At 38.5% G+C, this 14385-nt stretch overlaps 1 long non-coding RNA gene across 10 annotated transcripts in view; it reads right to left on the bottom strand.

Annotated features, from left to right (window-relative positions):
* Nucleotides 1-200: 200 nt before the first annotated feature.
* LOC119712954 (uncharacterized) overlaps nucleotides 201-14385 on the bottom strand; it is a 120181-nt gene continuing 105996 nt past the window's right edge. For all 10 annotated transcript variants that reach the window (XR_011805121.1, XR_005261147.2, XR_005261148.2 and 7 more), the window contains 2 exons: nucleotides 675-776; nucleotides 201-556 (listed from right to left, as the gene is read on the bottom strand). This is a non-coding gene — a long non-coding RNA (uncharacterized lncRNA). The remainder of the gene's footprint in view (nucleotides 557-674; nucleotides 777-14385) is intronic.

Genomic DNA, 14385 nt, shown 5'->3' with positions numbered 1-14385 from the left:
GTAGGGAGCCAGAGGCATGGATGGATAGGTACAGTGGGAGATGGTGGATGTTGAAGAAGCTTCTTGCTTGGTCTCTCTGCCAGCTTCCTCCTTTGCAGATCCCATTGCTTGTCTGTCATCCACCTAAGAGAATGCACTGGCATCTTATAACTCTGGTAACATTAGAATTCATAAATAACTAGTGTCTCGCACATACCCGGTATGTAACCATACAGCACTTTTAATGACATACACAGATCATGCCATGGATGCTGGTGACCCAGTCTGCTAAGGACAGCTAAGAGGGATCCTTCTTCCCCCACAGACAACAGCTTTCTTGTCTGCAGGTAGAGGCAGCTTCCAGCCACACCCACTTCATTTCAGTCTTCATCTGTCTTATTTGTTGCTGGTCTTATCTTCAGCCACAGCAGTTTCTGTCAAAAGTGAGCGATGAGTCCACCTTCCTCATTTCACCCATGCCACTACAACAGTGAGGCAAAATCCTGCAAATCTAAATCAGATGGAGTCGGTGACATCCACAGCAGAGAAGAGTATAACTTAGCCCTCACTGCTAGCCCTGAAAGAGGAAGAGAACACACAACTGTTATCAACGGGTATTATCCAAATCTATTTTAGGCTAGCACCCTTCCCTCTGTATGAATTTCTGTACTGCTCTTTCCCAAATTGACTCAAACCTGCTTCAAGGTTGGTCCTGGAGCTAGAGACAGCCATGCAGGGCAACCAGTGTTGGGGGAGTCTCCATGGAAGCTCTGAGGAGGTGGGGAGGCATCCAGCATCTGTAATTGGGGGGGAGGGGGGGATGAGACTAATATCTTTTTACCATCCTCCCCTCTGCCAGTTCTCCACTCTTTCCCTGGGGCTGCCCCAACTTCAACTGACAGGGAACCTTTCATAGTTCTCCCAGGCAAGTGTGCCTGGCAGACCCAGCCCACAAGCCACTGTACACCCACCCTGCTCTGGGGCTCCTGGCTCCCTGTGTGCATGGCCACCCAGGGCTGCACAAGGCCATAGGAAAGACCACAGCAGTGGCTGCCCCTGCCCCACAACCCCTGCCCACACCCAGCAGGCTGTGCCCCGCAGTCCCCTGGCACCAAGCGTCTCCATCACATCATCCTGGGGCATTCAGGAGACACCCCTGAGCCCACCACTGCCAAAAGGTCTCGCTAGCTGCACTGGTGGTCCCAACACTTACCTGGTGCCACTAACATTTATGCTGAAATGAAATGCTTTCTTACTGCCGCCATGGTGCAGAGAGTACAGCACTGCTACTGTGCATGAGCAGAGCTGGGTGCTGCAGTTCTGCATTTTGGGCATGGGGAGGCAGTAGCGATCATGGCAGCACTTGAGTTAGGTGTGGAGTAATCCTGTTACAGTAAAATTCCAGGAGAGGTCCTCAGGATACAACAGCGGTGAAAAGATGCTATAGAACCAGGGGAGTACTGAGGGACACAATAAAGGGTTTTGCAGGAGTCAAGAGAAAACTGTAATGGTCCTGAATGGGTGAGTGGGACAACATGTCCACTCAAAAGCCCAATAGCAGAACACAACATGTCCCTGCATGCATCTTTGCCTATGTGTTTGTAAGCTTGGAATCCACCTCACCCCATCATGAAGATGAGGGGACAGACTGTGATGGTTTACCTGGAATTCTAAGGGAAGAATGTTTGAAGGTATTGTGTGGTTTAAGAATATCTTAGAGAAGTCGGGATGGATGGTAAAACAATGGCTGTGTCTCAAGACAGTAATAGATGGCTGTCAGTCTGGAACAGTTTGGAAGATGATGGGAAGGGTAAGGAAGCAAATTAATGTAATGGAAGAGGCAGTTCAAAAGGAGTGTGAAGTCTGTGAGAGCAGTGATGGAGCAGTAACTGAGGGATGCTTCTGAAGTCAGGAAAGGGCTATGCTTCCAGGCTAGTTGTTCTGGTGCTTTGAGGTATTAAGCAGGTATCAGGGTATAATGTTTTACCTGTCTCCCACTTGAATTGTTATTACTTTTCTCCTTTGTGATCTAGACCCTAACTTCCTAAGTACTAGCCTAAAAATACCTGACTGTAACTTGATTCTGAAACAGGTGCTTTATACATGATCTCTGTACTGTTGACTAAAGCAGTATCTCTTATGCAGAGAAATTGTTGTCCTTCTTTTCTTTTTTCTTTTTTTTTTTTTTCTCTTTAATGGGTATTGGCACTAACACTGTGCAGGCCAAGTGCTAGATGGATGTCTCCACTAACTGAGTTAAGAGTATATAAGTATGCTAAGTGGAAGTTGTGTGTCAAAAGTGACTTCAGTCTTGACCCTGAACAGACAGTGAGGCAATGGTTAAGTTCCAACATTCTTTTCAGCATTGAGATTCTTGTTGTTTCTCTTTTACATTACAAATTATGTTGTCATTTTGCAGGTACTACCTAGTCCCATTTCAGGCTCACATCTGCACTTTTGCTATCTCACATGGCTGTACAGTATATATTTCCTCACAGCTTGCTTTCATAGCTTAGCAATCTCCTCAGAAGTTTCAGTGCATGTAAGGAAGCTACCTAAAATACTTCTTGAATCAGACCACAGAGAGATGAACCCTAGATGGAACATTACAAATCCTACTTAAGGTTTGGAGTTCAAGTGTCAAATCTTTCAGGAACTTATAATTTACTTTAGCAAACCATAAAATGCTAAACCATTGAATGTAAATCCTAAATCCTAAATCCAATATTGTGACTGATAAGACATATTAGCCCTCAATCATAGTGATAACCTAGTGTTATCCTGTAAACTATAAACTTCTGGAAATAGACAGCAAGCACTAAAGGTTAAACCACATCAACTGTAAGCAATAACCAGTAAAGCCAGTTAAAAATCTCTAAAAAACTCTAAATGTTGTTACAGCTGTTTTAGAACTTTTTTTTAGCTTCTGGATGGAAAATAATATTTCAGAGAAATCTTATGCACTATTAACATGTTTAAAATTCTAAAGACGTTTTCCTGTACTGAATGAAGGCATTGAAAATATCTTTATATGACCAGCCTCAGGAAAAAGAAGTCAAAACAATGCTGAATTACACGTGAAATAACACTAATTCAAATCAAAGATTGCTTTTAGCATTCAGAGTTAGCAGACTAATTATTCAAAGGCAAGATGGTTGATTGACTTAGAGAATGATAGCTGTTCGTGGTCTAAATGGGTTCCAAGGCTGAATTGGGAGTATATGTTACTATACCTAAGGGAGAAAAGATATTAAAGTGTTAAAACTTTCTACACATGCAATACAAAGAAAGCTAATAAGAACAACTGTGCTGGCTCTACAGGGAACAACGTGCAAAATAATTTAAAAAAATAAATAAATTACAGTCTTATAGAAGTTGGCATTTTCAACAGGAAGTTGCAGGAGAAGATATCCATGAATGTATGTGCATCGTTGCACATACAAAAAAAGGTGAGTTTCTTTCTAAAAAAAAAAAAAACAAAAACACTTTGTAGCATCTTCTTACGGAAGTCTCACAGCACTCCCATATTATTAGAGACACAAAAACGGCATTGTAATAAACATAAAAATAAAAATAAAAGCCAAGCTATGACGGAATAATACATCTGATGAAAGATAAAGAATTCTGATAGACCCAGTAATTTTATGATGTTTCTTTTCTTTAAAACAATTACTTTATTCTTCATGAAGCAGCAGCATCCACCCTCAACAGCTAAACGCGACAAGCATTTTTGCCTCCTGGGGTTTACCAGGGGTTATTTTGACTACTGATAAAGACAGCAGTGTTATGAAATCGTCACATTAAATGAATTGAACAGAGAGCATTAATCTGGGCAAATTACTTCTAATGGTTAGAAAACTATGGCTGTAGCAAAGTCAGACAATAGTTTCCATTAGAGAACAGAAAAATTATGCCCTATATAACCTCCTTTCTCTTAGACTGTACTGCTCAAGGAAGGTTTTCATTCTTCTGTGATATAATTTAGAAAATATTTCCTGGATCTCTGACAAAATACATGCCTAGCCTTCCCTGCTAAATTACCCAAAAGCATCTGCAATGATGGGTGTAAACCCAGCTTTTCTTTCTGAGAGTCCCAAACTCTAGTTGAGAGGGAAGGTATCAGGGAAAACACATACACACAAAAATAAATAAATACATAAATAAATAAATAAATAAATAAATAATAATAAAATAAATTAGCATTTCTTTAATTTGATTTCAACAACTGCCACTGGAAGTTGAGCCTAAATGGTTACATTCCCTGTGAATGTTTACAGGCTTTTTTTGCCAAATAGCCAGTGCCACCTGCAGAGGCAGTGTTTGGAAGAGCTTATTCATTCTGCATTTAGTCTAGAAAGAACATAGAAATAGGAGAAGTACCCACAGGCAAAAAAGCTCCTGTCTTCCCTGCTCCTCTTTTGAGATGTTTCTCCTGTTTTTCAGCCATCTGATCAACTGCATTGAATATATGCTTCTAGTCATCTGCTTCTAAGACTTTCAGAATACTGACTTTCTACCTATTTCCATGTTCTCATTGTTTACTGTTCTTGAGGTTCAATCAATTTACTGAAGGCATATCTGCTTCCTCCAGTGTTTTCAGTCACACTGATCCTCTTTCAACCTCTGCATGCACATGGAAAATGGATTATTATATTCTGCTATGAACAGTTTCTACATTTTATAACAGATGCATCAGATGTACTTGGAACCCTTGCCTAGATAGCCCTTATTTTTTCCTAAACTGACCATGTTTTACCATGTTTGTAAGTTTATTTCAGGCAATATTTTCATGACCAATTGTTTACCATCAAAAGGCATAATTGTTTTTGAGACTGAATCAAGTGTGCCAGAGTTTAAAAAGAACACCTCTTATCATTGTCTGATATCTTTATTATCTGTGTGACCTATATTTGCACATAATTAAACATCATAGCACGAGTATAGACTCTGGTAACAGTCACCCATGTTATTCATCTTACTATTAGAAACTGCTTTTGAGAAACATTTACAGGTAGTCCCTATATGATAACTGTGATTGTGTGTTTCTCTGTCAAGTTTCTATGAATTACTGGGGCAGGGAGTTTAGCAGTTAGCAATACTGCCAAATTAGGTCCCCTTGATCTCTGAACATGTAATCCCAAATTGAATATTGGTGTGACAGATTGTAATACCAAGTATGACAATGTTAAACTGGTCCTCTCCTCTTCTTGGACTGCTCATAAACTAGAACAATATTATTGAGCACTATCACTGATGCAGTGTGGCCTTGGAAACACACCAAACCTGCCTCTATGTTTCTCCTGTGTGGTGAGAAGAAAAAGTATGCCACACAACAGACCTAAGCTTCCAAGAGACAAGTCCTCAAATCTTGCACATAGTACCAGAATAACCTTTTTTAAAAGCATTATTGGTGTGACATACACAATGAGCTCTGTAGAGGAAAAAGCCAGTCAATTTATCCAAATTCTTTCAATAGACATTCAGCTCTATCTGCCAGTAAGCAACATTCCCAGTCTTATTGCAGTCTGAGAAGAAAAATCTTCTTTGTGTTAGTATTTTTCATGCTGATCACCAGAAGGTTTGTGATGAATGTTGAAGACAAAAACAAAGCCTTCATTGAGGCTAATAGGAAGAGTGCCTCTTTCATGAGAGAAGGAGAAAAGGAATCAGGAAGATAATACAATATTTTGCAGGCATACAACTCTCATTGAATAGCAGTGCAAGAGCACTTTTCTGAAATATTATCTCTAGTAACTTTTCTGCACACAGTCTATTCACAGATGTATTTCCTTTGCCAATCTAAAGTAGCTATTTGATCAGTAGTTTAAAAGTAAATACACACTTGTGATGCACTCAGATACCACTGACTGTATTCAAGTGTCCATCATACAAAAGCACTCAAACAAAAAATACTCAAGTATCGATAGCTTCATTTCACTGTTCTGCACTGAGGACTTTTTCCAAGCAAAGCTTATGTTATTTGAGAGATCAGTGCTCAACTAGATAGCAGTTCTCCTAGCTGATTGGTACTCTGTTAGTGGTTCATCCCAGAGAGGGAGGAGGGAGGATTAGTGAACAGCTTAGCTGCCGACTGGGTTAAACCACAACACTGCCAAAGCTGCTATAGACCAAAGCCAGCTTTTTTTGGTAGATGTCATTGTAGCCATCCCAGTATTTCTAAATCCTAATTTTATTCAGATTTGTTTTTATCCCTATGCTAGAGATCTGTTGTTTTAGTAGTTGATGTTCTAAACATCCCTCGATCTGTTAAACTGAGTTTGTTTTTTTCTCTCTTTAATAATCTGTTAGTCAGTCAAATTGCATGTTACTTGAACTGTGTAACACTTATGTTCAGTTGTATGCACAGCAATTGACCTTTTCTTTTAAGATGCAGATGCTGAGTTTCTGTTGTTGTACACTGTTTCATCATTTATCAAATGTATACATGATAAAATTGTTTGAGTTTTAGGAACACATTCTTTGCTTACAAAGCAAAATATCACTGAAAAATGAGAGTCATCAGAAAACATGAAGACATTCAAGGCAACTTCATGGGTACATATTTCTGTTCCTTACTACTGACCAAAAAATAGAAGAAAAAAACAAACAAACAAAAAAAAAAGTGCTTTTTCTCAAGCACGCTAATTTGAATTAAGGGTTTGTTTTTTTCACAGAGGCAGTTTCCTACTGACACTGGCTCAGGCTACATTATGATTTACTTTTTCTTGTGAAGAAATGTGACATAAGTATGCCTCAAATATATGAGATTCAGACAGCAAAGACAGTTTCTTACAGGATTAGAGTAGAGAGGAAGGAAATAAATTCAGTGTATTCAGTCACCTCATCATGAAATACCCTATCCATGGCTTAAATATACAGCACTGACTGGTCAGAAGTCAGTTTTGTATTAAAAAGTAGATTCTTTCAGCTCATTTCAAGTGCTTTTTATAGGAGGTGTAGAAGAAATGTGAGAAAGAATTGTCCAATTATAGAAGAATCACAGAATCACAGTATCATTTAGGTTGGAAAAGACATCTGTTTTTTCATCATGGTGGCCTTCTTGGACACCTGAGCATCCTGCTGGCTCATATTCAGTCAGCTGTCTACCAATATCCCCTGGTCCCTTTCCACCAGGCAGCTTTCCAGACACTCTTCCCTCAGCCTGTAGCATTGCATGGAGTTGTTGTGCTCCAAGTGCAGGGCCTGGCATTTGGCCTTGTTGAACTTCATACAGTTGGCCTCAGCCTATCCATCCAGCCTATCCAGATCTCCCTGCAGAGCCCTCCTACCTTCAAACAGATCAACTCTTGTGTCTTACTGCCCTGGATATCCTCGTCCAGATTACTAATATAAAGAGAACTGTCCCCAGTACTGAGCCCTGGGGGACACCACTAGTGACCAGCCTCCAACTGGATTAAATTCCATTCACCACAACTTTGGGCCTGACCACCCAGCCAGTTTTTATGCAGTGAAGCATACACTCATCCAAGCTATGAGCAGTCCATTTCTCCAGAAGAATGCTGTGGGAAATAGAGTCAAAAGTTTTACTAAAGTCTAGATAGGCAACATCCACAGCCCTTCCCTCATCCACTAAGTGCATCATCTTGTCATAGAAAGCGATCAAGTTCATCAAGCAGGACCTGCCTTTCATAAACCCATGCTGACTGGGCCTGATCACTTGGTTGTCTTGTATGTGCCACATGATGGCACTCAAGATGATCTACTAGATAACCTTCCCAGGCACTGAAGATGAGAGGAGACAAGACTGGATGGATCAAAGGAGAAGAGTAAGTTGTTTTTTGCTTGTTTTATTTAGAGAGCATCAGTGCAAACTATTCAATTAAAACAACTTTGACTAATTAGATATTTCCAAAAATCCTCTTTAACTAAAAGTGTCTTTTCCTTCATTCTTTTGTCAAAAAGGACATCTATGCATTCTGATTCCTTTAAATAACTCTTCATGCTCTATTTTCATCATCGAATACACTCTTAGAGAAGTACTTTTAGAATACTTTTAGAGTAGCTTATTTTTCAAATTATCAGTTTAGATAAAAGGCAGACAGCAATAAAATTAAGTCCACAATTAACATGAGAAAATGGAAATACTACGCTGATGTAAAATGACAGTAGTGTGCTTTTGATTGCTTTATGAAAGAAAACAAATCTGTATTATCTGCACACAAAAAGTAGGAAATCATTTAAAGTCTCTAATATCATATTAAGCAGGAAGGAATTTTAAATGATTAGCTTAATTTGTACACTTTTTAAAAGGATAAAGTAAATGACTAATGTAGAAATGGGTAAAGCATAAGGTTAGAAGCATGGTTGCCATCTAAACTGCCATCTGAATTCACAGAGTCTTTCATCTAGTGTGACTTAGAATTAGAGTAAGGAAGCCAAGATCTAACATTGCTTCAGTCAGTAAAAAGGCATTTATTTTGGCTCTTGATCCCAAATTTATTCTGTAACTCTCTGAAAACTTCTTTCCTTATTAGAAAACAAAGAAGGAAAGAAGGAAATAGCTATTGAAACAGCTTCAGGGCAGCTGCCTAGAATTTTTCATGGTAATTAGTTCTGTTCATAGACTTAAAAAATATAAACAAGTTTCATTAAATACAGATGAGTGACATTTTCTACATTCATAAAACTATACATCAACATTTGTACGAAGTCATGAAAGCATATAGTCCTCATCTTAATTAACCATGGTAGTTTAAAGTCTAAAAAGTAGTGGTAGGGGGGAATCTATTGTTAATTAATCCATTATATTTTTGTCTATTGCACTAATATGATGCATATAGGCTTTGAAATATGTAATCCTAATGCCAGTTTCTGTAGTTATGAAAAAAGGCCTATGCTAACAACAAAGTTCATTTTATGTCTTGTATTCTAGTTCACTTTCTATCTTCTCAGTTTAAGGGATGTAGCCTGAGGCCACAGTCATGTTAGTGAGCTACATGTAATATTGGCGATAAGCCAAGTATCAGATTCTCGCAGGAACTAACTCCAAAATAATAATGAAAAAGACCCTGTATACATACATGCTACACACACTGGAATGGTAAGTCTACCTCGTGAGTCTCATGCTGTACCTTTCGTACGATCTTCAGCAGATAACTAAAACTTTATGCAAAAGTTCATATAGGGGGCAACCCTGGTTACATGTGCAGACTAGGGGATGAGATGCTGGAGAGTAGACCCACAGAAAGGGAGATGGACATGACCCAGCAGTGTGCCTTGGTGGCCAGGAGGGATAACCGTATCCTGGGGTGCATCAAGAATGGCATTGCTAGTCAGTCAAGGGAAGTGATTGTTCCACTCTTCTCTGTGCTGGCGTGGTCTTACCTTGAGTACTATGTGCACGCTGGGTGCCACAGTACAAGAAAGACACAAAGCTGTTAGAGAGTATCCAAAGGAGGGCAGCAAACATGGCAAAGGGTCTAGAAGGGAAGACATATGAGGAGCAGCTGAAGTCACGTCTACAGCTTCCTCACAAGAGAGAGTGGAGATGCAGGTGCTGAGCTCTTCTCTCTGGTGACCAGAGATATGACCCAAGGGACTGACTTGAAGCTACAACAGGGCAGGTTCAAACTGGATATCAGGTAAAGGTTCTTCACTGAGAGGGTGGTTGAGCACTGGAACAGGCTCCCCAGGGCAGTGGTCATTACACCAAGCCTGACAGAGCTGAAGAAGAGCTAGGACAAGCTCTCAGACACATGGTCTGACTTTTCTGGTGGTCCTTTGGGAACGCAGGAGTTAGACCTGATGATACTTGTGGGTCCCTTCCAACTTGGATTCTATGATAGGGTTTATCAAGACATACATAAAAGCAATTGTCTACTTACCTACAAGAAATATTTCTGATTGTACTTCAGTCAAGAGAATGATTCTGTATCAGCCATGTCAATCTCAGCCTGAGCCTTGGCTGATTGCAAGAAGCTGTGCATGTATCATAACGAGACCTGCTGCTAAATGGCTACTTCTCAGTGGAGAATGAAGTGCTATGCTCATAGACATTTTTACTTCAGCAAACTTAATCATCAGTGAAATTATATGTATTTTTTTGTATCTAGAAAAGCATTTTGGTGGGCAGGACCTATCAGACTGCAAGCTTCCCATCTTCATAGGACAGAAAGATGCTTAGCAGGTATCCTGAGAGGAAATTGAAAATGAGTTAGCTCTGTGCTGTGGTAACAGCACATCACTGCTTTTGAATTGCAGAACCAAATTTCAAAGAAACAAACTGCTCTCCCCAACTACTGCAAGGCAGATGCACAACCTTAGGAGATACTTTCACACTATTCATAAAATAATAATAATAACAGTCATAATAAAGGAACAAAAGCACTGAGAACTCCAACACTAAATACATTTTGAGTGAAACTGGATATGCCTTGACTATGTCACACAACATACTAATGCAGAGATCTCCAACATGGCACAAACTAGGTGTGTTTATATCAGTGTGGCACTAAGCATAAATAAATCCGTTACAGCTAAGTTACTCTTAAGTTCTGATTTGTATATTTTGTGGGCATATCTTCTCACAGGCATCACCAGCTCAGGCATCTCAACCACAAGCCTGTACTTGTACCAACACTTCTTTTAGTTTGGCTAACCTGTAGCAAATGAAATGGATATCCACAGGATTTGTTTATAATAATAATAATAATAATAATAATAATAATAATAATAATAATAATAATAATAATAATGTAAAGTGAAATGTAGAAACAGTTAAACAAATAAAAAGGTATTGAAGAGAAAGAAAATCAGTGAGACATAACTGAACATGGACAGACTTTCAAAGGAAGCGATGGAAGCATGTAGCTGACAAAGCACTCCAATACTACATGGAGAATATTTCAATATTGGCATTCGATTTGAAAAGATGACCAGGCAGGTCTGATTTCTCACTCTTCTAATTTCCCTCAAGGTTCTGACCTCTCCCTAATGTGTATTAAGAGAACATTTCAAAGATGAGTGCTCTGCATGATTTCCAGAAGCAATTTGTGCCAATGGAAAGTGAGATATACAGCATCCGAATGAGGAAGCTTGATCAAAATTCCAGCCTCGTGGTTTGTTCTGAATTCTTGCTGCACTCCTTTCAGATCTGGAAAGTTACAGATTGACATATCTCTGGATTTTTTATGTTGTGATACTTTTCTCCTAGGATCTGTGCCCTACTGGTTCTGGGAAACTTGTGACCTCTGCATTTTTAATTAGAACTTGTAACTTTTTCCATAGCAACATATTTTGATGTCGCAAATACAGAATCTGTCAAATCAAATGACTTCCAAGTGCAAAGCTAAGTACTTCTGGTCAAATGAAGTCCAAGTATATAAAAACACTGAGATGCAAGCAAAACTGAAAATACACAGCAAAGCAAGGATGGAAGTCTTGGCCTTGGTTAATTCATAACTTTGATCTTAGTGATTAATAAATCAATACAAATACGAAAGAATTACATTGCATGCTGAAGTAGTTTAGATGAAGAATTCTTAATACTAATTTCCTTGAAGATGAGAACAGATAAAATCCATCTGTCTGATTGGTGTGCCAGTACTCACATGATACAAAGGAACAACTATTTCCAGGAGATATTATAGCTATGGAAAAACTTTGTTCACATGTTGAACTGTATAAGCAGGCAGGGAAAGAAAAAGAAATCCTTTGAAACAAAATCTGAACTTAGATTTTAGCAGACCCACAATATTATGAGGAATAGCGTGATTCCATATGATGGGTTAAGAAAAACAGCATAACATAACATTTAAATATGTATTTTTTCAAAAACATTTCCTTATGATGTATGTGCCCAAAATATTTCTTTCAAATCTCAGGAAGAAAAACTAGATTTTTTTGTCATTCAGTTACATTATCTGTATGTTATTATAATACATTCACTGATTCTTGATTATAGACACTTAATGGTATCACTGTTCCTGAGAGCGGTATAGGCTTTTTTACATATTTCAGTGTCAGTAGAGGCTTGCACAGAATATTGCCACTTGTCACTTTTTCCTTTCACTTACCAAGAAGGAAACTACCAACATTCCTCTCTAACATGAAAAAAATATAGACAATAATAATATCATTTTCTGATGAACCAGACTTGTGCTCACTCCCACCATAGTGAGTTACTTGTCTTTCCTTTTCATACATTAAGCTAAGACTAAGCATAGACAAGGAAAGCATCTTTTACTGTCATTACCATTACTGCACATGATAATAACCATTATGTAATGGCACCCATAAGTAACTGTTTGTCAGGCCAGCAGACAAGAGATATGAGTATGATCATCATTTAAAAAATAATAATAATAATAATATATACATGTATTGTATAGAATGAACCCCTTCAGGAAGAGAAGAGAAGCACCAATGTGCAAAGTTGTTTTTTTTTTTCTGGGTAGCATTAAACAAATGACTACTATCCCTTTGTCTTTACCATCTGTTTCTACTTTTCACAAAAACCACTGGAAAATAAAGCTAAATGTGGTGTGTTTTAACCTTGCATTGCAAATAAGGCCTTCCTGGGGTTCCCGGATCCCTCATCATTGCAGATGCCCTCCCTGAGTGTGCATAGGGGAGTGCAGCACGAAAACATGAGAATTTTCTATTTCCTAGCAGAAATCTGATGTTTTCCCTCATCTATCTCCGATTTAAAAGAAAACTGAAAAAGTTCAACATTCCAGAAAATGTATTTTGTTAGCCTGAAAGACTATCTGAACTGAGTATTCAAATTGATGACAATACTTACAAAATTTAGATTTTCTGCTTTAAAATGAAATGCTTTGTTTATATTCATTTCTAAAATTGTCAGAATATTTTTTCAAATTATGTGTTTAATCTTCCCAATTTAATAAAAAAAATATGTTGCCATGAAAACTTCGATTTCCAAGATAAACATAAATTTATTTACAAAACAAGACAACAGTAAATCTTCTGCTACATATAACACTTGCTTAAGTAATCTGGCAGCTAATTTGTTAGTATTATATACAAGAGATACAGAAAGAGCATCACTTTACTTAAGAGTGTCTTAGAAATAACCACACTACTTTAAAGATAAATAGTAAAAAATGAATGTTTTGGAGTTTAGAGAAACAAAATTTCATGGATCTTGCCTTCCAAGTATAGACTGCTCAAGCTAATGCCTGTAGCAAAGAAGGTGTCTAGTGTCCAAGAAGCTTGGTGAGAGAAAACTGGCATTGCTTTTATAAAAAAATATTTAATTTCTATGTTTGCAGTTTTCCCAGCTCTTTCCATAGATCTTGGCTGCCTCAAGGGTCCTAAGGATGCCACAATCTTAAACGGTCTTATAAATCTAGAGAGGGAAATGATCTGTCTCTTGTCTTCAGCAGAGAGCCTTGAAGAATGTCTGTGGGGCTTTACCAGAGAGTTGCTGAAAAAAGAGCCAAGATCCAGTGGTCCCTGACCTTTCCCAGCCCTCCTCCACCAGCATCAGCCTGCAGCCTGCTCTTTAAAAGTTTCTGCTCACCCAGGGAGCAAAATTAGAAATCTTCTCTAGGGACAATCTTTCTTCCACCAAGCCACTCACCAGTGTCTTCCAATAATGTACAGAAACCAAAACCAAAAAAGAAAAAGTAAGTTAAAAAATATATGTCGCTCAGTAAGGATTTCCCACAGCAAAGCATAAATGCCCAGACACGCCCACAGAGTCTAACACTACTTTATCAGCAGAGCCCTAGCCTTTAGTTTAGGCTTTCAGTGTTCAGTGTGCACTGTATTGGTGTAGAAAAAGTGCCAAACACTCTGCTGGTGATCCATGCATCTATAAATCATATGTGTAAGCATGTCTGAACTGCATAACATCAGCACTTAAAAAGTGTTGAGACCCTCTGATCTCCATGACAAGTAAAAACATTCATACAAATGTACATTAATGGAATACCTTCTCCAAAATTTTTGGTCTTATGACTGTTAAGTAAGGCTTTTTGAAGGAAAGTTGTGTTAAAAAAGCTCTGTTAGTATAGTCTCATTTTTATCCTAAGTCACCACAGATCAGGGTAAATTTCATAAATGTGGAGAGATTTCAAATAAACTAAAAATCAGATTTTAAAAATAACTTGCTGCACTGCACTTATTTTTTGTTCGATTCACTGATTGTCATCAAATAGCCTTTTAAAATGAATCCTATGAAACAGTGCTCTTCCAATTTGTATTACACCTTGTAATTCCTGTCACAGGTTCTGATATTAGGCAAAATCAGAGGTTTAGAGAGATTTTGCACCACCTAGTGAGCAGCTGATGCCTGTGTCAGCAAGAGGGGATGCAGACACTAGGATGGAGCTCCAGGTACATTATTTTGATTGGGTAAAGTGCCCTCTCATCATGGAATTCACAGGAAGTTTGGAAACTGCTGCCCCAGAAACACAAGCA

Source organism: Anas platyrhynchos, chromosome 27, assembly GCF_047663525.1.
Source record: "Anas platyrhynchos isolate ZD024472 breed Pekin duck chromosome 27, IASCAAS_PekinDuck_T2T, whole genome shotgun sequence".
Lineage (NCBI taxonomy): Eukaryota > Metazoa > Chordata > Aves > Anseriformes > Anatidae > Anas > Anas platyrhynchos.
Note: the sequence above shows the minus strand (reverse complement) of the source record. Positions and strands in the feature narration are given on the sequence as shown.